The sequence below is a fragment of the Mus musculus genome, chromosome 12 (genome assembly GCF_000001635.26).
Source record: "Mus musculus strain C57BL/6J chromosome 12, GRCm38.p6 C57BL/6J".
NCBI classification, from domain to species: Eukaryota; Metazoa; Chordata; class Mammalia; order Rodentia; family Muridae; genus Mus; species Mus musculus.
The window spans coordinates 104,415,125-104,440,682 of NC_000078.6; the positions used below are offsets into that span (position 1 = coordinate 104,415,125).

Sequence of the window (25,558 nt, forward strand, 5' to 3'; positions counted from 1 at the left end):
GGTACTGACATGATCCAGCTATATCCCTCCATCCTTTCTGCTCTCAGACCAGGTGTCTAAGGAGCCTGGTGCTGAATGCATCTAATGCTGCCTGTGAGATGAGCTGGGTCTGGAACCTGTGGCCAAAGTCTGAATCTACCTCTCATGCGAGTCTAAAACCTAGATATTAGGGTGTACTTCTCCTCATTCCCTAGGGGCAGAGTGGTCCCCTGTCTCTTGGCCAGTAAATTGCCTTGGTGATGAACCCTCTACAGCACTGTCCTTCTAGGTGATGTGTGGTTGTCACAGCCTAGGAGAGCTAGAATTCCAAGCCTTCCTATGCAGCAGTAGGAATTGGAGAATGGTGCATCGTCCTTGGAGAGGTTGATGCAGCAATCTCACTCTAGGCAGGTACTCAGAGGAACAGGAAGCAAGGACATGGCAGGCACTGCAGCCAGCGTCCACCATGCTTCTCATAGCTGGCAAAGGGCTTGTGAATCAAGGGTCCCCCAACAGATGCATGAATGAGCAGAGTTTGCTCAGGCCACACACTATTACTACATTAGACAAATGAGGGCGGTGCCATTTCCTACACTCTGTGTGTGAGCCTGCCAATATGCTCACAGGGAAAGAAGCCAGACACAGTAGGGCCTGTGTGATGTGAGTCACAGACATGTGATATCCAGAACAGGAGGATTCGTGAGTATAAAGGATGTTCTAACGGTTGTCAGGAGCTAAGGGGAGGAGGGAGGGGATGACTCATCAATGGGCATGCAATCTGTTGAGCAGTGACTAACATAGCTTAAAACTAGACACTGGAAAACCTTCCTAGGCAGGAATGAAATGTGAGACCTGAGGGAGGTTCTCTGAGCTTTAAGGATGTGAAAGGGCTGGGCAGCAGAGGAAAGGCCCAGCTGCAGGGGAACTTTTGTCAAAGATGGAGTCGCAGACACCAGGCTCTGCCCAGAGTCTGTGGGGGTGGGGAGTAGAGCTCCTCTCTGTCACCTCCAGGCCTGCTGAGGAGGACTTGGCCAGCTGCAATCCCTCCTTGCCACTTCCCTGGCTTTGTCCTTTCACAGCGAGGAGAAATAGAAGCACATTTTAGTATCCTTTGGAACATTCCACCTTCTGGGGCCAAGGAGGAAAAATCTGACAGGGAGTTTAAGGTCAGTAGGGCAACCTAGTGAGGCGCTGCAGCAAAACAAAAATGTAAGAAGAGGGTTGTGCACACGTGTACACACATACACATTCACAAACACACAGACACACATTACACACCTGCTCAGGAATGACTCAGTGCTAGGGCATTTTCTATGTACCAGGTTCTGAGTTCAAATTCCAGTGTTCTCCCCAAAAGAAAAACCCATCTATGAAGACTGTGGATGTAATTAGTGACAGTTTTACTGTGGTCCAGGGTCACCATTTTGGCTTTTCTGTCACTGACAAGCAGCTTGAGGGATTTTATTGTTTGAGGAAAGGGCTGTGTATAGACACCTAACCCACCCAGCTCCCTTCATCTGACAGCTGTGCCACACTGAGAGCTCCCAGAACTATATGGGGGAGAAGAGGAAAAAAATTCTTGTTTGTTTGTTTGTTTGTTTGTTTGTTTGTTTGGATTTTGGGAACCTTTTGTTGTTGTTGGTGGTGGTGGTGGTTGTTGTTGTTGTTGTTGTTGTTGTTGTTGTTGTTGTTGTTTGAGACATGGTTTCTCTGCATAACTCTGGCTGTCCTGGAACTCACTCTGTAAACCAGGCTGGCTTCAAAGAGATGCCTCTGCCTCTGCCTCTGCCTCTGCCTCTGCCTCTGCCTCTGCCTCTGCCTCTGCCTCTGCCTCTGCCTCTGCCTCTGCCTCTGCCTCTGCCTCTGCCTCTGCCTCTGCCTCTGCCTCTGCCTCTGCCTCTGCCTCTGCCTCTGCCTCTGCCTCTGCCTCTGCCTCTGCCTCTGCCTCTGCCTCTGCCTCTGCCTCTGCCTCTGCCTCTGCCACGAGACTTGGGATTAAAGGCATATACCATCATTGATCAGCTTTGAGAAATTCTTAAAAAACAAGAATATGTAGCATTCTCTTCAACACCTTCCAGAGGGGTAAAGAGGTAGAAAGACATCGTTTTATATGAGAGGCAACAACTGTGCATATGTACATATCATGCAATGTACATGTGTACATATTATATGTCATATGCACATATCACATCATATGAGGCAAATAAAATGATAGCAAGATGGTGGGGAAAGACACATGGCTCTCAGATTTTTCTCTGCACTTAGTCAGCCAGGGCACTTTTGCTCCATCCCTGCCCCAAGTCAGCTGAGGAAGGACCAGGGATGCGGTTGCTAAGGTTTATCCTTTTCCTCAAAGTACATAGTCACTTTTCTGCATCTGAGTGTCAAGTCCTACTGACTGGTCCTTTTCCATCATTAGGTTGATATGTAACCTTTATTATAGTGTTAAAAGCACCAGAGATGGCACGGGTGAGCAGATGGGACATATTTTTAACAGTCACAGAGTTGCACAGAGACAAGAGCCGGGACTCAGGCAGCTCTGTCCCAGGTTGACCACAGAATTTCTGATGTCATGGACTTTTGTCCCAATGGTGGCTCTCCCAGGCCTGCTCTGCCCTGCCACAAACGTCTCTGTGAGCACCATAGAGTTTGCCTTCAGCCACTATAGGAAGTTGGTTCTTCCTACCCCAGGAAAAAACATTTTCTTCTTTCTGACCAGCATTTCCCTGGCTTTGACCACATGTTCCCTGAAGACCCAAGCAGCCAGAAGAGCCCAGCTCCACGTTGTCCTGGGCTCCAACCTCTCCGTGGTCCAGGCTGGATATATGATCTGCTGGTCCAGCTGCCAGTACAGAACTCCCCATTATTTTTAATGCTGGTTCATTAGCCTATGGGACCCACTCAAGAGACACTTGTCACCACATACATCCAGGAGCAGACCCAGGAGAGCTTGGGGTCCTCAGCCAGGAAACCCCAGCAGTTCTGGTGAATCACATTTTCTCTGTCTGCACCCCAAGTCTCACTGCCTGCCATAAACGGAGGTTCCTGTGCGGACAGACAACAAGAGGGCATTCGGTAAACGCAGTGTTTGTGCGCTCGAAACTCCTGCTTGAATGCTTCTGGTGCCAGGGAACTCGTTACCTACCCTTTTTAAATGCCACTTGTTGAGTTTGGTTGCAAAGAAAGAATTTCCTACCTTTAGTGTGCGCTGCTGGGGGTTTGAAAGGCAGGCCCTAACCTGTCCTGGGTGACTCTGATTCAAGGTCTGGGGAAGTTTCAGACCCAACCCTTTGCACTGGAAGATCTCCAGTCCCTCACAGGAGTGAACGTTCCGGGGGCGGGGCGGGGAGGGGGGGAGCTATGATCTTAGCTTTGAGTAGTCCTGTAGGCAACCCCAGGATTCCTGGGGTTACAGAGCGTGAACTCCGTGCTTCAGAAGGTCTGGGAGAAGGGTCTTGAATAGAGACCTGGGGTAGGGCACTGCGGGGGGGGGGGGGGCGGGGCGGGGGAAGCTTTCTTTCTATGAAGCAAGCTGTTTTCAAGCGTGCCTGGCTGGGAATGAACAGCTAGCCTTGCTCACCCCCTAGTGGCCATTTGGGAGAAGGCAGGGGCGGGTGTGAGTTTTCTCTGGTTTTCTCCCTTCCGGCTGGAAAGTCATATTATTTGTGCAGCAGTGGTGGGTCTCAGTCATTCATGTTCTGGCTGTCTTCAACCCTGCCCCCCTAATAAGGCAGTACACCACACAGCAGGGTAGGCAGAGACTGGTGTTCCCAACTCACAGAGGAAAAATTAGATCTTGTAGGTTTTGAGACAGGGCCGTGAGATGCAACCGAGGCTGCTCCCAAACTCTCCATCTGCCTGAGTCTGCCCTCCAGAGCTGTGTGATAGATGCAAGCCCCCATGCCCAGAGAGAAAACAAGCGTGTGTGTGTGTACATGCACCTGTCACCGCACATATGTGGAAATCAGAGGACAGCTTTTGAGCGCCAATTCTCACCACCCACCCTGTTACATAGGGTCTCTTGTTACTGCCTCCCCACCCAGAATTCCAGGCATGCTCCCAGTGGCAGCACAGGCCACAAAGAGCATCAGTCCTAGGCAGGGCTCTTTAGTGCTCTGCCTGCTCCTGGTCCCTGGAGGACTGGTGGTCCTCTCGGGCTCACTTTTTTCAGGGACTGTCAGTCATTCAGATGTCCATAGGTCAGAACACTGAGCATAGACACAGCTTTGCTCCTCTCTGCCACCTACTGGCACACGTGGGACATAGCAGCCACACCTGCATCACTTCTAGGAGCCACATTTTCTTAAGCATCTATTCCTTAAGTTTCTTTACAGCTTTCTGCCAGTTACAAAAGTCCAATTCTCCAAGCTAGCATTCTCATTTTGCCCTCTTTGTAGCATCCTGACCCCTCCTCTGCCTGGCCCTGACCCCTATTTCCCTTGAAATGCTGCACTGACTCCATAGGTATCCTGCAAGCCCAGGATCTTTTACCTTCCCAGCCTTGGCTCAGGCTGTTTCAAACAGCCCGTAATGTCCTCCCCTTTCTTTAAATATGCAAATTCATCACACCCTTCAAGGTCCTGTGCTAATGTGTATTGCCTTCCACTGTGCTGTTCTCTGTCACCCCTGCACCGCATGCAGAAATGAGTTCCTTGGGTAAAAATCCCTTTAATGTTGACTCTTCTCTATCAAATCATGAACTCCATGGAAGTCACTGCAATGTCACCTCATGGTCCCTGCTGTACCTGGCACAGTGGATTATAAGAATGTATGCTCTAAAAACATGCACTGAACACATCCTTGAATATGAATGGGCGATGGGAGGGATGAAAATCAATTATCAAAATAAAGTGATTGATACTTCACAAACTTCCTGTGGAACTTGCTCAAAGATGATTTGATTAAACATCTCTGGGGTGGGACTGAGGACTTGTGTTTCCCACAAGGCCTCAGTGATACTGAGGTTTCTGGTGAGTTAACCATGTTTTGTGTGGCAGATACTGGGTGTTCTTGTCACCATCACCTCAAAAGGGATGACACCTATGTTACTGGCTCCATCCTCCAATCCATTTGTGGAGCTGATTAAACTTTTTGAAGATTCCTATTTGAAGTCTTCAAACTTTGCTTTGGCATCACCGGTCAATTATCATGTAAGATAAAATAAGGATGAAGATAAAAACAACTCACAAGACTCAGAATGTTACTGAAACTTACAAGGTTCACAAGACCACCTGCATAAATAGTCATAGATCCTGGAGTGAGTCTTTCCCACTGGCCAAGATGTTGTTTAGGAAGCTCTAGAAATACTGTTTTCATGACTTACCACCTGTGTTCTGGTAAACTCTCTGGCAAAGTCACCCATGTGCCTGTAAGTAACCCCTCACTCATGTTCCTACAAATTGCCCCCAATAAATTCACTTGCTCACTAAACTAAACTTGAGTGGTGGTTTTCCTTTGATCCGTGATCATGGCCCTATCTAGACTGAATAAGTATTTGCTCATATCTCCCCTGGAAAAGTTAGACAACACAGTTATTTCCTGAATAGAGGCCAACAGAACCACAGATGTGTTAGGGAAAACTAACAGCACAGTGTCTACCATGTGTGCTGAGACAAGCACCTAAGGCCGATCCATATGAGAGAGGAGTGTTCAGGGAAAGCCCAAAATGACTACCTGTCCCCACTCACGCCCCACATCATCTGGGACATGATAGGACACACAACCAAGGATGAGTCATCTAAGAATGGGACTATCTACCTGTGGGGAGAATCCCAGGGTGAGCATCTTCCTTTTTGTGGTACAGAGTGGTGTGCTTGCTTAATGAGTGGGGCCCACTGGGTGACGATGGAGATACCTTGAAAATGGTGGAAGGTCTAGAGCTCTCTGAGAGCAACAGTCTTGCAGATGGATTGTCAATGAGCTGTCCCTGCAGTTGCATGGCCACTGCTGTGTGTACATAGGGCTGAGGCCAGGACAGCTGCTTGGAGGGAACTTTCCTGTTCGTGGGAGGAACTACAATGGGAAAGGGGCATGAGACTAGTGTCCTCTGCGTCAGCTCTGTGGGTAAACTGAACAAAAAGGGATGAGATGGAGGCACTGGCTTGCTGTTACTCTTTACTTATTTTATCTTATTTTTATGTGCACTGGTGTTTTGCTTGCACAAATGTCTGTGTGAGGGTGTTGGGTCCCATGGAACTGGAGTTACAGACAGCTGTAAGCTGTCCGTGTGGGTGTCAGAAATCGAACCTAGGTCCTCTAGAAAATCAGTTGGCTCTCTTGACCACGAAGTCATCTCTCCAGCTGTTTCTTGAGCTGAGGTGTCAAGAGAACACATGTTAGGTCTGTGCTGAAGAGCCCTTCCTAGGATCCATGGGAAGAACTAGAGACATGGGAGGAGGAGAGCACAGTAGACATGATAGAAGACACCCCCTGGGGTCACCATTTATAGACAGGAGGGGGAGATCCATGAGTCGGCAGACAGGGTGTCAGCAATGAACCAGAAAGAGAAACTGACAATCATGGGATACTCAGAACCTGAACTGCTTGAATTTAGCAGGGGAGGGGTGGACATATGCATACACCAAGATGTGGGGGGGGGGGCGGGAGGGAGGGAGAGGGAGAGGAAGGGGGAGGGGGAGAGGGAGAGAGAGGGAGAGGGAGGGAGGGAGAGGGAGGTCAGGACAGCTTGCAGGAGTCAGTTCTCTCCCTTCACTTTGTGGGTTCCGGGGATTGAACTCAGGTCATCGGGCTTGGAGGTAAGTGCCTTTACCCACTGAACCATCTTGCCAGCCTAAGACATAGTAAACAATGAAAGGGATGCCACAGAGTGGACTGTGGGGCAGTGGGGCACAGAGGCAAATGGGATCAATCTAAGTGCTGTAGAAATAGAGAAACTGAGTAGTGAGACATCCTCTCCCTCCCTGAGACAAAGACCTTGTAACCCAAGGCAATGCACAGGAAATTGGTCTCTGGATGGACTGACTCATACAAGTTGTTGGGGACACTTGGTTATCACCAGCAGAGGTCACCATGCACATCAGAGACTGGAAGAAGACAGAGGGAGGACAGGCACAGAGAGGAGAGGGGTAGAGTTCAGTGTCCTTGTTTTCTGAGCTGGACAGAACTATGTTCACCAGAACATAGTTCAGAAAGAGGTTGGTTGGTTCAGCAGGGATCTCTCGAGAGCACTAGAGCTTCGTGGTAGGCTAAGTCTGGGTATGAGTTAGAAGAGGTTTTGGTGGATCTGAATGGCAAGCAGGTGTGTAAATCGTGTTCATAAAGTGGAGAAACAATAAGGAGGGACTAGGAAAATGAGCAATGGAGACAAACGGGCCTGTCTGGGCCACTTGAAGGCAAATTCCACAGGATTCACAGAGAGCCAGAGTACCTAGGGGGAGACATTACAGAAACCTGGATTCTGTGCAGTGAGCTTTTAGAAGGCCGTAAAGACTATGTGGCAGTTCACAGAAGACTCGCATGGTAGAAGACAGGTGAAAAGATTAATTCCGACCCAGGGTGGACAACTATCCTCCAGGAGTGCAGGCTGTACAGGTCTGGAAGACAGTATACATGGGATAGTCTATTTGCCAAGCTCAGGGCTCTTTCAGCCACCAGATGTAGCTGATGGAAATGCATGGACCACAGCGCTGGCCTGGAGCCTATAAAAACCAAAGAACTAGTTCCAGGGGCAGATACAGCTGACTATAGTGCAGCCCTTGGACCTGTTCCAAGCCAAGCGGTACAAGCCAGCACTGCTGAGACCGTCAAGAGTCAGGAAATGAACGGTGACTCCACCACAGCAGTAGCATGCCAGCATGAGGAGGTCAGATGACTCATAGAATTGATTCAATGATCTATGGAGAGTTAGATTGGGTATGGGTATGGCCCTCATACACACCCCGCACCCCGCACCCCGCACCCCACGTGCTGCCATGCTGCTGTAATCAACATTAATGTTTTCAAAAACAATTGGTGTAAATGGTGGGCTTCTTTCATGTTGCATTGGACCTTGCTACTATTTTAGCATCCCCCTAAGCACTCCCCATAGCTACTCCCCTTAGCCACTCCCGCTTAACCACTCTCCTTGGCCGCTCCCTTTAGCTCCTCCCCTTAGCCACTCCCCCTTAGCCATCCTGCTTAGCCATTCCCCTTAGCCTTCTCAAACCAATGGGTAATTACATGGAAGGGATGTTGGGTTTTCAGAGATCCTGCCCACTCTCTCTAAAGCGTTTTCTTTATATAATGCTAACTGGGTGTCTTACAGACTTAAAAAGTATCTGGGAGGTCAGTAAAGACGCCCATTAAGGATTAAACAGAGGCTCCCTATGTGAATGGGCGAAGGGAGCTCCCAAAAACCACGCGCTTGTTTAATAAAACTCCTAGTGGCAGGAGTGGGCTGTCCTTCAATGGGCTGTTGTCCAGGGAGGCCCCTACGGCCTAACAAACCATAAAAATTATTGCTAATGTTGTTGATTGCAAGCCAGATCTAGATGGCATGTCTCTATTTCCGAAAATACTGCATGATTTGCGATGGGTCATACATACAGCGTCGAGCTGAGGCTGAACTGGAAGCTCTCTTCCTGCCGGCAGGCTTTCGTAGCATCCGAAGGTGCTCTGAAAGCTACGGTGGGAGAACTGGCACCTGCAGTTGGACTAGCTATGGTCCCTTCATGCTACAACACTGATGGGACATAGATGCCCATCACTGCAACAGGAACACAACCGTTACGGGTGTGACCAGTTGCTTTCTGATAGAGTTTAAGGCCCGCTCCACGGGGGGAGGGGAGGAATTCATACCTAGTACTGGAAGCCAGGGCAGAAAACTGTGTGTATAGAGGTCACAGGCTCCATAAGGACATCGACTGCTATTGTTTTGTCTTGGGATTTATCCTGGGTGGACTTTACAGGTAAAGAATTATATGCATAGGAAGATAACCATTGCAGCATCCCTTGAAATTGCAGAAAGAAAAAAAAAAGATAAAAGCAAGCACATACCCGTGAGCTCGGAAGCCAGAGGAGGATACAGAGTATCCCGCTCTACTATGAAGGAAGGTTTGAACCTATTCAAACACAATCTTTAAGCTGGGTACAGTCGTGCATGCCTGTCATCCCAGCACTCAGGAAGCAGCGACAGGGAATTACCTCCAAATTGGAAACCAGCCTGGTATCCATAACTATTTCAGGTGCACCGTGGTTCCTTGGGGAGATCCTGTCTCGACAAAATAAAAATCTAATCCCAGAACTTAAAGGTAGAGGCAGAAGGAAGGGTCCAAGGTGATTCTCAGCTACATAGTGAGTTCAAGGCTAGCCAGAGCCACATAAGACCCTCTCTCCGAAGACAAAGACAAAACCAAACAAAACCTTCACAATTTTAAGTCAGAAGGAGAACTCAAATTCTGGGAATGTAACTGGTGCTGGCAAAAGGCCACAGAGACTGCAAATTAAACAATGAAATCAAATGTCTTTGTGTTCTCAAGTATTGAAAACCATTATGTAATCCTAGACACGGCCGAACCTCACACTGAGAAGGGTCATCACTCCTGCTACACTGGATTTTATGTATTTCTGAAACAGAAGAAACTCCTTTATAAAAACTGAAGATTCTATTTCTTTAGAGAGTGCTCCTCTTGTTTGTTTTCTGACTAAAGCTGCCCAGTTGCTCCTGAGAGCAGCGATACTTCCCACCCTCTTAGCCTCAGTGGGGGCTCCCCTGAAGGTCAGGATCTCAGCTGCCTTCTTAAGGAAGAAAGTGAACAATAGCCTTTGCCCCAGGGAGAACCTTTCTGCTCTTCCAAATCATTAATCCATGGTGACAAACCCTGTGAAAAGCTTGACAGTGTCATGTCTGGGACCTGAAATGCTGCCTTGATGGTGAAGACCGAGGTCTGCCTCAACCCTACTCCACTCCCACACCCACTCTCCCAATCCCGCACCGGCCATTCTAGAAGAGTCCTGTAAGGGGAGAAGGTGCCTTAGAATCAGTAAGAGTCACTGCCGAGTCCACAAGGTGCAGAATCCCAGCATTTCTGCCTCCCTGGGCAAGCTCTGTTCCATTCTGTGTCTGCCTAAGCAGAGGTCTTCTCATGGAGCCTCAGAGCTTCAGCCTATGCTGGCAATGTTAGGATCATCACAGAGACCTTAGGACACACAGGCACACATGCATGGGCACACACACATACACACATGCACACACATACCCACACACATACACACATGCATGCACACATGCATACACACAGAGATGTGCACACACATACGCACATGCACACACATACCCACACGCATACACACATGCATGCACACATGCATACACACATGCACACACAGAGAGATGTGCACACGCATGCACACATGCATGTAGACACACCTCAGTTGTGTGAAATACAAGTGGGAAAGCATGGGATGCATTAGCACACCAAAGTACCCAACTTGGTTTTGACAGACATTCAACAGGACTGGGAGGGGAAACCTGGAAGGCGGGTGTTTAATAGCAGCTCGCCTGTCAATAGGCGAAAACTTGTCTCCACAGACACCACAGGATACCTCATGAGGGTTTATGTTCATTCTCAATCCAATTTTCTAGAGGAAAAAAATTGTCAAAATTAGAAGCAGGAACATCAAGCCTCATGTCACATTTCAGGGAAGAACCATGGGTATTGGCATTTCACTGGGACTAGAACTGGGTGGCAGGGACAGTGTGTGCCAGCCTATGTTGTACTGGAATTCTTGTCGTGCTTGTTTCTGAATAAAGCAAAGAGAAAAACAATGTTTTCTGAGGACATGATGAAATCATGTTACTTTCAGACAGAATGATACATCAAGGAAGCCCAGAAGAATAATCTAAAAACTATTTTTTGAAAAAATGAGAGCTCAGTAAACCATGCCAGATACACGCTAATGATGCCAAAGCCAATAGATTCTCTTTCTTTTAACAAGAACAGATAAGATATGGGTGGGTGGCTGGGTGTGTGGTGCGGAGCCCTTCCTTAATACGAATTTTAAAACCTAAAGGGAGTGGAGCCATGGCTCAATGAGTAAAGCACTTACCATGGAGCATGGAGACCTGAGCTCAGATCCCTGGAACCTGGGAGAGAGCTGGAGAGGTGTGGCCACCTAACTAGAACCCCAGAGCTTAGGGGCAGAGACGGGGTTCACTCAGGCAAGCTGGCCTGCTAGCCTAGCTGGAATCAGCAAGGTCTGGGTCCTGCAATAGCTTTTGTCTTAACAGAGTGGAGAGAGATGGAGGAAAACAGCTAACATCAACCTCTGACCTCCATGTATTCACGTGCACACACACATATGTATTACCACACATGTGTGAGATAGCCTCTATATGTTCATGTGCATCCACACATATGTGTTTCCACACATGTGTGAGCTAGCTTCCTGGATTCATGTGTACCCACACATATCTATTGCTACACATGTATGAGCTAGTCTCCATGTGTTCATGTGTGCCTATACATACATATTTTCATACATGTGTGAGCTGGCCTCCATGTGTACACGTGCACACATACATATGCTCTCCCACACATGTGTGAGCTGGCCTCCATATGTTCATATGCACATATACATATGTATTTCCCCACACATGTTAAGGACAAATACACCAATGTACATTACACACACACACACACAAAAACTCTAAAGATGTCTAAAAAGATAATGGAAAGTTTACAGGAAGAAAATATAAAATTGTACGGATAGATATAAAAAATTTAATGTCACATGAGCTTACAGTTGCAGAGGAGTGTGGAGGCGTGGCACCGAGTGCCTGGCATGGTAGCGGGAATGAAGCTGAGAGCTCACACAGCAAACACAAGCCAGAAACAGAGAAAGCAGACTAATAGGGCCAGGCTATGAACTCTTAAAGTTGGTCTCAGCAAAGCTACACTGTCTAAACCTCCCTCCACAGCACCACCAAGTGGGGACTGAGTCTTCAAACGCCTGAGCATTTCTCATTCAATCCACCTAAGAGAGCACTTCGGACAGTCTCTATACCATGGCTGATGCACAAACACCTAGTAATTACCCTACCACCTCGCAGGATCCCGGCACTTCTACTCTCAGGCGTGCGCCCTCTGCTGGACAAGCAGGGAGATCTCATGGCCACAACTCTGAAATTGGACATTGTCAGACATCTACGTTAGTTTGAATTCCCAAGCTTCTGGTGCCAGAAGCTGCTTGGAATTTCAAAAGGAATCTATTCTTGCAGAGCCCGGCCTCTGTGTTTGAAGAAAGCCAGTGGGTCTTTACCTTACATGTCCTTTAGAAAACTCCAATCTGGGTGCTCTCTATGCCAAGAAATGTAATGACTATGCCAAGAAACACACAATAAGCCACCTTCTTTCATGGAAAACAGTCTAATAATCTACTGTGACGGGAAGTATGAAATTTGGGGGGTTGTTTTTGGTTTTTGATGTTTTGGCAGGGGGTTGTTGGTTTGGGGTTTGGGGGGATTCGTGGGGGGGGGGGGGTAGGTGGGGTTTTGTTTGTTTGTTTGGCTTTTGTTTGTTTGTTTGTTTGTTTGTTTGTTTTTGAGACAGAGTTTCTCTGTGTAGCTCTGGCTGTCCTAAAACTTTCTAGAGACCAGGCTGGCCTCAAAGTCAGGGATTCACCTGCCTCTGCATCCTGAGTGCTGGGATTAAAGACATGCGCCACCAGCACCTGGCCATATGGAATTTTTGAGAGCTTTACTTTATTCTGTGTGTACAGCTGTTCTGCCTGCATATATGCCTGTATCTGATGGCCAGAAGTCAGGGCAAGGGTTAGATTCCCCTTGGAAATGGACTTACGGACAATTTTGAACTGTCATGTGGGTGCTGGGAATGGAAGCCAGGTCCTCTGCGGGGAGCAGCAAGTGATCATAATGGCTGGACACCTCTCCAGGTGAAACTGGACTTATAAAAATTCTCTCCTTAATCATCAGGGAAATGCAAATCAAAACAACCCTGAGATTCTACCTCACACCAGTCAGAATGGCTAAGATCAAAAATTCAGGTGACAGCAGATGCTGGCCAGGATGTGGAGAAAGAGGAACACTCCTCCATTGTTGGTGGGATTGCAAGCTTGTACAACCACTCTGGAAATCAGTCTGGCGGTTCCTCAGAAAATTGGACATAGTACTACCAGAGGATCCCTCAATACCTCTCCTGGGCATATATCCAGAAGATGTTCCAACCGGTAAGAAGGACACATGCTTCACTATGTTCATAGCAGCCTTATTTATAATAGCCAGAAGCTGGAAAGAACCCAGATGTCCTTCAACAGAGGAATGGATACAGAAAATGTGGTACATTTACACAGTGGAGTACTATTCTGCTATTAAAAAGAATGAATTTATGAAATTCCTAGGCAAATGGATGGACCTGGAGGGTATCATCCTGAGTGAGGTAACCCAATCACAAAAGAACTCACATGATATGTACTCACTGATAAGTGGATACTAACCCAGAAACTTAGAATACCCAAGTTACAAGTTGCAAAACACATGAAACTCAAGAAGAACGAAGACCAAAGTGTGGTCACATTGCCCCTTCTTAGAATTGGGAACAAAACACCCATGGAAGGAGTTTCAGAGACAAAGTTTGGAGCTGAGATGAAAGGATGGACCATCTTAGAGACTGCCGAACCCAGGGATCCATCCCATAATCAGCCTCCAAACGCTGACACCATCGCATACGCCAGCAAGATTTTGCTGAAAGGACCCTGATATAGCTGTCTCTTGTGAAGCATGCCAGTGCCTGGCAAACACAGAAGTGGATGCTCACAGTCAGCTACTGGATGGAACACAGGGTCCCCAATGGAGGAGTTAGAGAAAGTACTCAAGGAGCTAAAGGGGTCTGCAACCCTATAGGTGGAACAACAATATGAACTAACCAGTGCCCCCCCCCAGAGCTCATATCTCTAGCTGCATATGTAGCAGAAGATGGCCTAGTTGGCCATCATTGGGAAGAGAGGCCCCTTGGTATTGCAAACTTTATATGCCCCAGTACAGGGGAATGCCAAGGCCAAGAAGTGGGAGTGGGGGGGAGGGTATGGGGGACTTTTGGGATAGCATTTGAAATGTAAATGAAGAAAATACCTAATTAAAAAAAAATATATATATATATATATATATACTCTTCTTCCTGCTATTGATAGTTGTAAACATTTGGGACATTCCCCCTGTGGGTTCAAAGGGGATCTAAAGAGAAATAGGAAACAGGAAGCAGGTATTTAGCTGGTGTTTCTTCTGGGTTTTCCAATATTCACTTATTTATTTCCAGTTTTCTAATGCACCCAGTGCCGGAGATGCAGACCCGGGGCCTGAAGAGAAAAGCAGGTGTCCCTATGATCACATTACCGCAGACAGCAAATAAGTAAGAGGAAACTGCATCATCCACCCGGGACAGTCTGACTCTAACTTGGCAGAAACTCGAGGAAAGTATCAAAGCACTTGTTAAATGTCCACAAATATGATGGGTCTGGAGAGAAACTGTCACTAGGTAGAGAAACACCCTTTACTGAGGCCACCACCTCTGCCCAGAATACCAGAAACACGGATGTGGATAGATTTGACACTAAAGCCAATGACCAAACAAGGTTGGGAACCTCTGGGTCTTGAAGTGGCTTCCTTTTTCCCTCTGTGTCTACTGATGGAGCGTGCATCAGACTGACCTGGGAGCTGGCCATGCTATGCTGAACACACAACACACATGTAGTACACGGTGTCTCTGCTTTCCTGGGCTTTGCAGCATGAATCTATGGGGAGACTATAGCAAGGACCATGGGAAGGGAATGCGGGCAGGCAGAGGGTCAGACTCAGGGAGTGTTCTGTGGGCAGCTAGGAAGGGCAGATGATCAGGGTGATTAGAGCCCAACCAGCCTGTGAAGGAATGGCCTGCACTTCTGGAGACAGAAGGAGGTTGGGAGGACAAAACAAAACAGCAGGAAATGCTGGAGGTTAGATAAACCTGGAAGCCAGGAGACCTCACAGGTACCACCCCGCCCACCTGGGACTTGAGCAGATGAGACCTGTGACCTCCAGCTTCAGGTCTCATGTTCTCAGGAGGATGATTCAGTGCCCTGGTGGCCTCCTAAACACAGGTGACAATAGCAAGTCTTTATGGAAGTGATGCCCTCTGGAGCAAGGTTACCTGACAGGGGTTCTCTAAGAGAACATCATTGCCAGAAAATTAGTTCCTCTTGTCTGTTCTTTATTTTCATCATGGTGCTGAGGGAAAAACCCAGGGCCTTGTCCAGACCAGGCAAGTATCCCACCACTGAGCTATACTCCCAGCCTCTTCCTTTAATAAAAAAAAAATTGAGGTAGGAGCCCGGGGAGATCGCTGAGAGAGCAGGAGTATTCATTTACTCCACAAATGTGGAGATATGGAGACCGAAGCTCAAATTCCCAGCTCCAACCAAAACTCTAGACAAAGCTATGAAACTATGTGTGCCTGTGGCTCCAGCATAGAGGGGACAGAGCAAACAGGCAGATCCCCAGAGAGCTCACTGGCTAAGCAGCCTAGCCAAAAAGGAGAGATTCTGACTTGGTAAGAGATCGTCTCAAGGCAGTCAGGCTCTCAGGAGGACTTCAGATGTCTTGCTCTGATCTCTGTGTGCACTCACACATATGTATTTGCAAACCCACAAAACACACACACACACACACACACACACACACACACACACACACACACTCACATACACACATTTGAGACAGGACCTCACTGAGTTCCCTATGTTAGCATGGAACACATGCTGTTATCTAGGCAAACCTTGGGCTGGCAATCCTCCTGCCTCAACTTCCCAAGGGTCTGGGATTATAGGCCTGGATAATGTCTCCTTAAAGTGATGAATCCCAAGATTTAAGATTTCCAAATGTGAGGCCATGGCAGGATAGGAAGGAAAGGGAGAGGTGGGAAGAAACGAAGGTGGAAAAAAATATGGAATGAAATTGCTTACCTCCCACCCCTAGGAGAGTGGGAGGCTACTGGTCAGATGGAGCTGCCACTGAAGGGCTGCGGGGTAACTTATGGGAATAGAGGCTAGGAATGAGAGGGATCCACTGCCTTTTAAATTATGGGTGATTTTGTATTGAGAGCTGTTAGTTGAAATGAGTGTGTAGGAAGTAACACACACACACTGACACCCCCTCCCCAAGGCTGGCCTCTGTTCTCTGACATTGACCCCTCATGCAGATGTCACTGGCCTCTGGGGTCCAAATTCTCACCCACCATGACCCAACTTGACAGCAGAGGCAAAGGAGAAGTGGAGACATAGGCTCGGAAGGGAGACGGGCTGGACGAGTGGGGCCCATATGCCTCCTCTGGTTCCTCTCTTTTATATAAACACTGTCATTTGCCATTAGACGTGAGGATGACGTTGATTTGAGCAGTGGAATGTCAGTTGAGTGGAAAGTGCCCGGACTCATTATAAAAACATCCAAGGCTTTGCTTCTAATTATCCACCGCATGCCTCTCACGTAGCCCGTGCCAATAGCTCGCCTTCCCCTCAGAGGAGACAAATGAGCCCAGCCTGCCACATCCTTCCACACCCTTTGGTAGGAAAATGTGCTTAGTATGAAAACAGAGTCATCTTCCATGGGACTAGAGAGCCAGCCCCTGCCTCTTGCTGAGTCTTTCTCCTTTGCTGTTGGCCCTGAGTGCTGTCCTGGGTTGAAGGACCTTGTGTGCTCTTTTCTCTGAGGGATGGAGGGAAAATCAGTATGTCTATTGAGAGCTACCTGACAGGCCTTGGGCCTCAGACCCAGCTCTGGGCAGTGGGAGTCTCTGGAAATATGGACTTGGTTATTCACTCTTGACACACCTGAGCAATGCACCTACTGTGTGCCAATTCATCATTCACATGCTGGAGTCTGAAGTAGGAACAGTAGGTACAGTCTGCCTTGTGACCCAGTTAAGGGGATGGTAGACTCAGGAACAGACGGAGCCATTGGCTACCGTGGGCTGGGGTAGATGCCTCTATGGGGACCTGGGAGACAAGGGATCAGGCAGAAGAGGAAGTGGACAGAGCTTTGAGGAGGGGAGACAGGCAAGAGATGACCAGGGAATGGGGGTAGAGACAGCCACATGAGGGAACCAGGGCAGTGAATCAATGCCAAAACCCACTCAGAGCTTCATAGGACCACGGACGTGTGATGTGCTGTAGTGGCTCAGAGGTTTTACACGCTCCTTCTGAATTCCAGGATCTCCTCAAAGGATCATGGGCTTCCCCAGCAACTTCTCCTCAGACTCCCTTGCAGCTAGGCCACCACCATCGGATGACTTTGAATCCTCCAATGAGACATAACCATAGGATGATGTAAAGACCACTTGTAGAGTCACCCTGCAGACCCCAGCTTGCTTAGGTAGCAGGGGCTCCAGTAGTGACTCAGTGACCAGCAGTGTCAACACCAGCTTGCTGTCCCTGGTTTTTGGATAGTGGCACCAGTCCCTCCATTGGGGCAGAATCCTCCAAGCCTATACTGCTGGCTCCCCACAAAATTCTGAGCACTGCTAATATTTCTGTTGTTTTTGTTTTCTAAGATAGGTTCTTTGTATACTAGGCTGGCCACAAACTCTCTATTAACCTTGAAGTTGTGATCGTCTGCCTCTCTTCTTCTGGCTCTGTGATTACAGGTGCCTGCTACCATGCTTGGTTTATTTGGTGCTGGGAACAGAATCCAGGCCTTCAGATGTAAACCTGCCATACTAGGGAAGTTTACAGCTTTATGGCTGAGCTGTAGTCCCAGGCTGCTAATATCCTTTTTAAATCCCCTGTCTCAGGCTGGAGAGATGGCTCAGCCATTAAAGCCTAGGCTCACACCCAAAAATATAAACTCCCCTGTCTCCTTCAGGATAAGCAGAGTGAGTTTTTCTGCTTTTAACCTAGAATTCTGATCAGTACAGTGGAGGGTATAACAAGAACTAGAAGTTTGGGCTTGACCTGGAGCCCCGTGGCTTTTAATGGACATGGGAGAGAGACGCGTGCAATCTGATGGGGTTTCCTTAGGTTAACACCACGCCCACAAGACGGTCCACCTTTATCTTTATCACAGCGCTGAGCTTCCAGATGCAGAGTAACAATAAGAAAAAAAGGCTGAAAGAATCATGAGAATAACGATTCCACAGTCATAAGGACACGTTACTTATTATGTGACAACTGTGTTTTCTAAGACAGCCACACAGACTCTCCTCCTGACCCTCAACACTAGCCCCACCCCTGTGCTTTGTGGCCCAGGAGCAGCAGCCTGGGCGTGTCCAGTCTCGGCTGAGCACGGCCTCCAGGGGTCCTTTAAACCTGCTTCATTTCTTTCTTTAGCAGCAACCCTTGACCTGGGTGCCTATTGTACAGACTGAAATCAAGCTGGGAACTCTTTGTATACGTCCATTCTACTTCAATTAAAAGCTAATTTCAAAAATGGCAGTAGTCTCCTGTTATGTGAGGGGGTGCTTAATTCCAAGATCTTCCGTGGATGCCTGAAAGCTTGGGTAAGACCCAACCCGTACAGGTATTGTTTTTCTACAAATTCTTATGATGAGTCATATATATGTACTGATAAGACATTGTATTATACTATTGTACAATATATTGTACTGAAAGGTAATAACTGCTTCTCTCTCTCTCTCTCTCTCTCTCTCTCTCTCTCTCTTCCCCCCCACCTTGGATTTTTCAGGTAACATTTTCAATCTCTACACACAATCCACATTGTCTCACATAATGAAAAGCCCCTTGAACCTCAGAATCTGGGAACGAGACGTGCTGTCGTCAGCTCTACCCACTCACAGCGAGGCCCACGGAATCAGCAAGTTCATCTTCAGTTGGGCAGCGCTTGGCCCGTCAGCGTCTGTCCTCACCTGCTCTTGGTGAGTCTCTCCCTGGTCCACTGAGGCTGAACACAGGTACCGAGTGGGTTAAGTGCAGACAGGCAGCACAAGCCTGTTGGATGCACTGAGCCTATTAGCTAGGAACCTGGGGAAGGAGACATATTTGTCTCCTGGGCGGCCTCGTGGGGCCTGGCCAACATCTGACCCCTCTCGGATGGCTTTTCCAGGGTCAGCCTATTATGAACGAATCCTGACTAATTCGGTCACCCTCCCATTTCTCGGGCATGATTTGTGGCTTAATTGCAGCAGGAAAAAAATAATGAGAGCTGCACAGCCCGGGTCATATCCATAATTCATAACTGCAATAAAACCCTGGACGTGCTGCCGTGACTTACGGCAGTCTGAGTAGCGTGCTCAATGGGGAGGGTGGGGGGGCCCAGATGTTTCCGCTACAGAACATTGCAGAGTTCACAGGCTGGGGGAGCCGCGGCTCCCAACTTGGTGGCAAAGCGTTGCTTTGGTTGGAGGCAAAATCTAAAAACTTGGGGTCCCAGGAAAGTCTACTCTTAAGCGGTCCTGGAAAGCAAGGCATTCTGGGAGCTCAGAGGCTGGGGCTACGGCGAGGAGGAGGGGGGAGGGGAGGGGAAGGGAGGGGGAAGAGGAGGAGGAGCTAATGAAGACAGTAGTGATTTCAGGAGCAGGGGAGATGGCTCATTGATAAAGTAGTTCACGTTGCAAAGATAAGGCTCTGGGTTCAAATCTCCAGAACCCACATCAAAAGCTGAATGTCATGTGGTACATCTACAATTCCAGTGCTAGAGAGATGGAGACAGGGGGATTCCTGAAGCTCACTGGGCCAGCTTTGCTAAATCAGTGAGCTCCAGGTTCAATGGGAGGCTCTGGAGACCCTGCCTCAAATAAATAAATAAATAAATAAATAAATAAATAAATAAATAAATAAATAAATAAATAAATAAATAAAAGTAAAGAACAATTGAGAAAGACACCTAACATTGATCTCCGGCCTCTGCACACATGCACCGACATGAGCACGTGTACACACACACACACACACACACACACACACACACACACACAAAATCCCATTGGATCCCCACAAAATCCCATTGGATCCCCTCTGTGCAGAGGGAGAGTCTGCACTGGCTCCTAAGGGAGAGAGAGGAGATACATCAGTTAGGGGTTCAGGTTACGAGTGATAGAAAATTCAGATAGAGACCTTCAGTCATAGATAAGAGTTTATTGACTCACAATAAAATATTGGAAAGATCAGCCAGGCTTCAGGCAAGGCTTGATCCAGCAGCTCAAGTGACAACAATCAGAGGCAGGCGGCCCCGTCTGCTGTCTTTTCTCTTCCTTCCACTCAGGCTCCACACCATGGGCCACAGGCAGAACCAGGATTGGCCTGAAGAAGCCAGCTGGCTGCATGAGTTCCGGAGAGCAGAGCTCCAGCTGAAGAAAGGTGGCCTCCTCCCCGAAAACGGTAAACTAAGACCCCATTCTCGTGCTTCCTCGTGCTCATAATTAGGTCAGGTGTCTGCCCGGAAGCTCACCTCCAGGTGCAGCTCAGGAGGAGGGCAAACCGTGCTGGTGAGCTCTGGCAGAGTGAATGTACTGAATATTTGAAAACTGAGAATGGCAACACCTGACAGGAAGACATGTTTTACCAAAATAGAAACGTGGCACTGTCCAGATGGAGGGCAGGTGTCTGCTGTGTGAGCCAGGAGTGGGCAAAGCAAGCCCCGATCTCACAGGTAAGGGTCGGGGGACCTGCCCTCAGTGTGCTGGCCCCTAGGACAGAGTTACATGGCTGCCACAAGGTCCATCCTTCTGGCCATTTGCAGAAAAAATTCCAGAGGTTGGCCATGGCAGAAGGCTCGCTTTCACAGTGGTCTTTGGCAGAGATGGCTTACTATAAACCACGAAAATGCCTGGTGTATGGGTTCTTTAAAATCAGAGCCACTGGGGTACCTCTGCCTACACCCTGGCTCAGGACTCGGATGGTGCCAGGATCCAGGATATTAGACGTGGTCTGGTACACTAGGCCTAACAGGTGCCTGCTGGATGATCACTTGCTTCTCCTAGCCAGGGTGAAGGGCTGGCCCTGGGGATGTCATAGTTCTCTCTTTGTACTGCAGGGAGTATCTTCTAGTGCATGTCCTCTTCCTTGCTCAGAGATGTTTAAAGGAGGGTGGCAGGAGGTCATCAAAGAGGCTGGGAGAGGGGAGGTGCCAGGGACAGGAAGTACACTTGAAAGCCAGTTCACCCTCACCCTCTGAAAACCAGCCTGTCAGAACCATGTCTTTCTTAACTCACTGGCCTGGGTTCATTCTCTCCAGGTAGACTGGGGGTCTCACACTTTCCCAACCCCATCAGGCTGCAATTGTGGTCTCTGGAATGGTAAGAATATTCCTGTAGAAATCCAGTCTCTTAGAGCCCAAACTGGCCTTGAATTCGCTATGTAGCTTAAACTCAGGACCCTTCACCTCCATCTCCGAGCGGCTAGGATTACACATGCACTAACCACTGTGCCTGGAGCACCTGGGATCAAACTCAGGCCTCTGTGCACTCTAGACAAGCGCTCTGCCAACTGAACCACATCTCTAGTCCCTACCACAGCTTTTTAATATGTTCCTTTACTGTAGCTTGACTGGCATCCCTGTTTGGACCGATACATTCTCAAGGCTGGACACAAGGGAAGATGGCATAGCCTCAGCCACAAAGGCTGAAGGACCACACACAAAGGTGGAGAACTTTAAAGCCCATTCCGTGTGTTTTCGTTCTTTTCACACTTGCCTTGCAGGGATGGAGGCTAGATTAGGGGAGACTCCTCTGTCTGGCAAAAGAGATGTCACCACAAACAAGCCCACACATCCCAAAGCCTCCCAACCAGCCCCTCTGTGAATCCATGGATGCAGTGACCCTGGCAAGCTTCACATCTGCGCACTTCCCTCTGAGCGTATCAGGTGAGCGCTGCAGACTCCGGAGAGGAGCCCCCCTCCAGGCTGAGCACACACCTGAACCCACTATGCACAAAAGCTTGCCATCACCAGCACCAGGTGTGTCAGAGTTCCACGGTGACTCTTTTTGAAAAGATCTGTAAAATATATGTTTAATTATATGTATGTGGGGGTGGGGCATGCATGTGAGGGTGGGTGCTAGAGGAATCCTGAAAACGGTGCCAAATCCCATAGAGTAGGAGTTTTGCGTGGTTGTGAAGCACTTGATGTGGGTATGGGGGCAAGCTCTTAACCACTGGGCCATTTCTCGAGCTCTCCTCAGAACTCTTAAGAGGCCCTGAATGTGGGCCTCATATGAATCTCCTACTCCCCACAAATAATTCAAAATTAGGCAAAGGTAGTGAATGTCGTGACACATGCCTTTAATGCCAGGACTCGAGGCAGATACAGATGGACCTCTGTGTGTTCAAGACCACCCTGGTCTACATAGTGAGCTTCAGGTCAATCAAAGCTACATAGTGAGATCCTGCATCAAAGATAGATAGATACATAGATAGATACATAGATATATACATAGATAGATACACAGGTAGATACATAGATAGATACATAGATAGATACACAGGTAGATACATAGGTAGGTAGGTAGGTAGATAGATAGATAGATAGATAGATAGATAGATAGATAGATAGATAGATACATAGGTAGATACATAGATAGATACATAGATAGATACATAGGTAGATACATAGATACATAGATAGAGATAGAATTTTTTTTGAAATATCAGAAAACATTTGTGTATGGAAAAGCCACACCTCTCTAAATTTTCTGAATTTTTCTAATTATTTCTTTTTTCCACGTTTATTTATCAATCAGTTTTGTATCCTGGTTCCCTGCCTTGCAGAAGCACCTGGTAGATCATATGCAATGACACACAGCCGTCACTCCGTGGCCCAGTGGACATCGAGTGTACACTCACACCCTGCCAGACTCCTGATCCTGACATGTACATGTGGGCTCACTGGCCTGAGCATGTGTATGTCCCACACACGTGTGCTCACAGCCTCATGGAGTTCCGAGCTCAGAGCCTGAGAAGGAGTACCGTGCAGACAGTCATTCTGCCACTCCATCAGCAGCCACAGCCAGGGCCTCTGAGGGACACCTTGATCCCCCTTGGCCATTGCCAGCTCCAACCTTAAGCAGGAAACAACATGTTCACAAACACTGAGCCCTGCAGACCTTGAGGGAGGACAGTTTAATTCATTAGTGCTCAGAGGCAGGGGCCTGGGATGGGGCTGTCAAGGGAAGGAACAACCAATCTCATATTAGTAGGTCTTGAACATACAACAGTTGGCAAGACAGGACATAGATGACAGGAAAGAGTGCCAGGCTGTGGATGTTGGAAGGATGGTTACTCTATAGTCCCAGTTACACCCAATCACCAGATCACCCACCCCACCCAGACCCAGTCCAAGTCATTAATTCTGCTTATAACTTTAGACACCGATGAGGGTTGGGGCACAATAGTAGGGCACTTGCTTGGCAGAGACCCACATCCAACCGCTTTTCAACCTGATCCAGTTAGCCTCTCAAACCTTCCCATATATTCTGCCTTGAAGCCCACTGCAGGAACCTCTGGTCTATGAGACCTGTGGCCAGCAGACACCTATGACAGCAAACAAGTTCAGGATGCAGAGACTTCCTCCTCCACACTGAGGTGGCTCCAAATGCCCAAATGGTAAAAGCAAGACAAGAGGTACCCTCCCATCATCACTGCTGAGGCAGGGGGTAGGCGGTGTTCATAGATCCAGCCACCCAGCCCTTGCCAACAGTGGCAGCTGCCACATGGCTGTACCAGCAGCCAGCCCTCTCCAGATTCTACGCCCAGATCCCTAAGGACTTCCTAATTTTCGTTCTCCCACACCCTGTCCCTAGCAGCTAGCATGGGAGCCCTGAAAGGATACTTGACATTAAGTTGTTCTTTGGCACCCAGAGCCTGCTTGCTAGAGCCTTTGGGGGGAGGGGTAACGATGCACCTGCAGGAAATGCCCTCGAGTGGGTGGGAAGCACTCAGCCTGGACATCCAATGGGCAAAGCCACCATCTCTCTGCAGCACAGCAAGCCAGGCCCTGTAACCCGCGATGATTGAGAAGACAGCTGCCTGGACTGAATTTGTCTTCACACGAATGACATTTCAAAATGCATATTCTCAGTGTTTTTTTGAGTAAAGAGTCAGAGGCATGGAGCTTGAACTCCGGTCCACATGCTTGCAGGGAAAGCACTTTACCAGCGAGGCCATCTCCCCAGCCCTAGATAAAGAACAATTTAAGATGGCAAATCTGTCTGACTGTACATACTGAAGCACGGTAAATTCATTTTAAATTGCAGAGAGTGCCCGTAACCCACTCCCATGGATTTACCCACTCTGGGGTTACTTTCTTTACATTTCATTGAAGGACACTCAAAGCTACAGAAAAGTCATAGACTAAGTGCACATCGCCTCCCTGAGCCCTTGCATGAAGGTACAGCCCCTCTCTAGATGGAGCCCCAGACTGAGCGCCACAGACCTCCACAGTGACTGTGCCCTTCCCATCGCACAGACTGCTGCCCCCCACCCCACCCCATCCCCATCACCACGGGGAAATGTCACTTGTCCTGGAATCTCATATCTGCCTTGATTCATCCTCCAATTTAGCAGCTGTGAGATCCCACCGCACCACGGCTTGGGTTGCAGCTTCTTCATTGCATTCTAGAATTGTCTCAGAGTGGATGTGGTGGGCTCCCACCCAGCAAGAGACCCTGTCTTGAGGCAATAAGGCAAAGTGATAGGAGAAGGCATCCTGCTCTGGTTCCTGTGTGTGTGCACATGGGTGCACAGCATATACAGTATACTCTCAAATAGATAGATAGATAGATAGATAGATAGATAGATAGAATGTATATTATGTTATATATTATATATTGTTATATATTATATATTTGATGGAATCTTAGCTTTGCACTAGCCTTGTTTAATGTCATGCAGTAGGCATTTAAAAATAAAACAACATTACATTCCTGTCCTACTCATAAAGGCTCTATAAGACCAATGCTGGCTTTTCTTTCCCACTTTATAGATGGAAAAACTGAGGCTTAAAGGAAAGCAGTGAAGCTAAAACTCAATTGTTGGTTCTGCTCATGAAAGAGCCTCGGTGTGAGGAAGGAAATAGCCCAGGATGGAAACAGCACCCAAGGAAGCCTCTCGGGAAGGAGACAGCGAAAGTCTAAGCTGCTCTGAGGCTTGGCTTGAACCAATGAATACCCAGAGCCCGGGATTTTAAAAGGTGCTTTCCCGCTTTGGGCCACTAGGCGGCGACAGAGCAGCGTCCAGAGGCGCCTGCGAGTTGCGCTGGATCAGCCAGCAGCAGCCTGGAGACAAACCAGGCCTGTGAGCAGGATTTTAGGGAAAGACAAGGTAGGAGCAGGCTCTGGCGAAGGATCAGAAACTTTTCAAAGACCGGCTCCCTTGTGCCTCCGAGTCTTGAGCATTCTAAATCACCTGAGCCCCCCGAGTGTCCCTGACCTCATTCGTAGGCCAGGAAAGACAGATGGGAAGAGGAAAGCAGGATCAGACAACAGGAGAAAGGGCGGGTGCTCCCCCCACGCTGCTCCCCTCCACAAACAAAGAGGCATCCAGAAGAAGCCAGATCCCCGGTCTTCCGCCTGCACCTTCCTGCCCAGCCCCTCTGACCAGGGACATTTTCCAGAGTCACTAGAGTCCCCTGTGAGACACAGGAATGAAA

The 25,558-nt window shown here is 48.3% G+C and overlaps 1 long non-coding RNA gene and 1 other non-coding gene across 2 annotated transcripts; one reads left to right on the top strand and one right to left on the bottom strand.

Annotated features, from left to right (window-relative positions):
- Window positions 1–4,148: 4,148 nt before the first annotated feature.
- On the bottom strand, window positions 4,149–4,276 carry Gm24334. The gene has a single exon (XR_003950358.1). It is a non-coding gene; the product is annotated as a small nucleolar RNA SNORA17 (small nucleolar RNA).
- A 14,530-nt stretch (window positions 4,277–18,806) lies between these two features.
- Window positions 18,807–25,034, top strand: Gm40562. Its single transcript, XR_872954.2, has 4 exons — window positions 18,807–18,833; window positions 20,180–20,295; window positions 21,616–21,871; window positions 24,893–25,034. It is a non-coding gene; the product is annotated as a predicted gene, 40562 (long non-coding RNA).
- The last annotated feature ends 524 nt before the right edge of the window (window positions 25,035–25,558 follow it).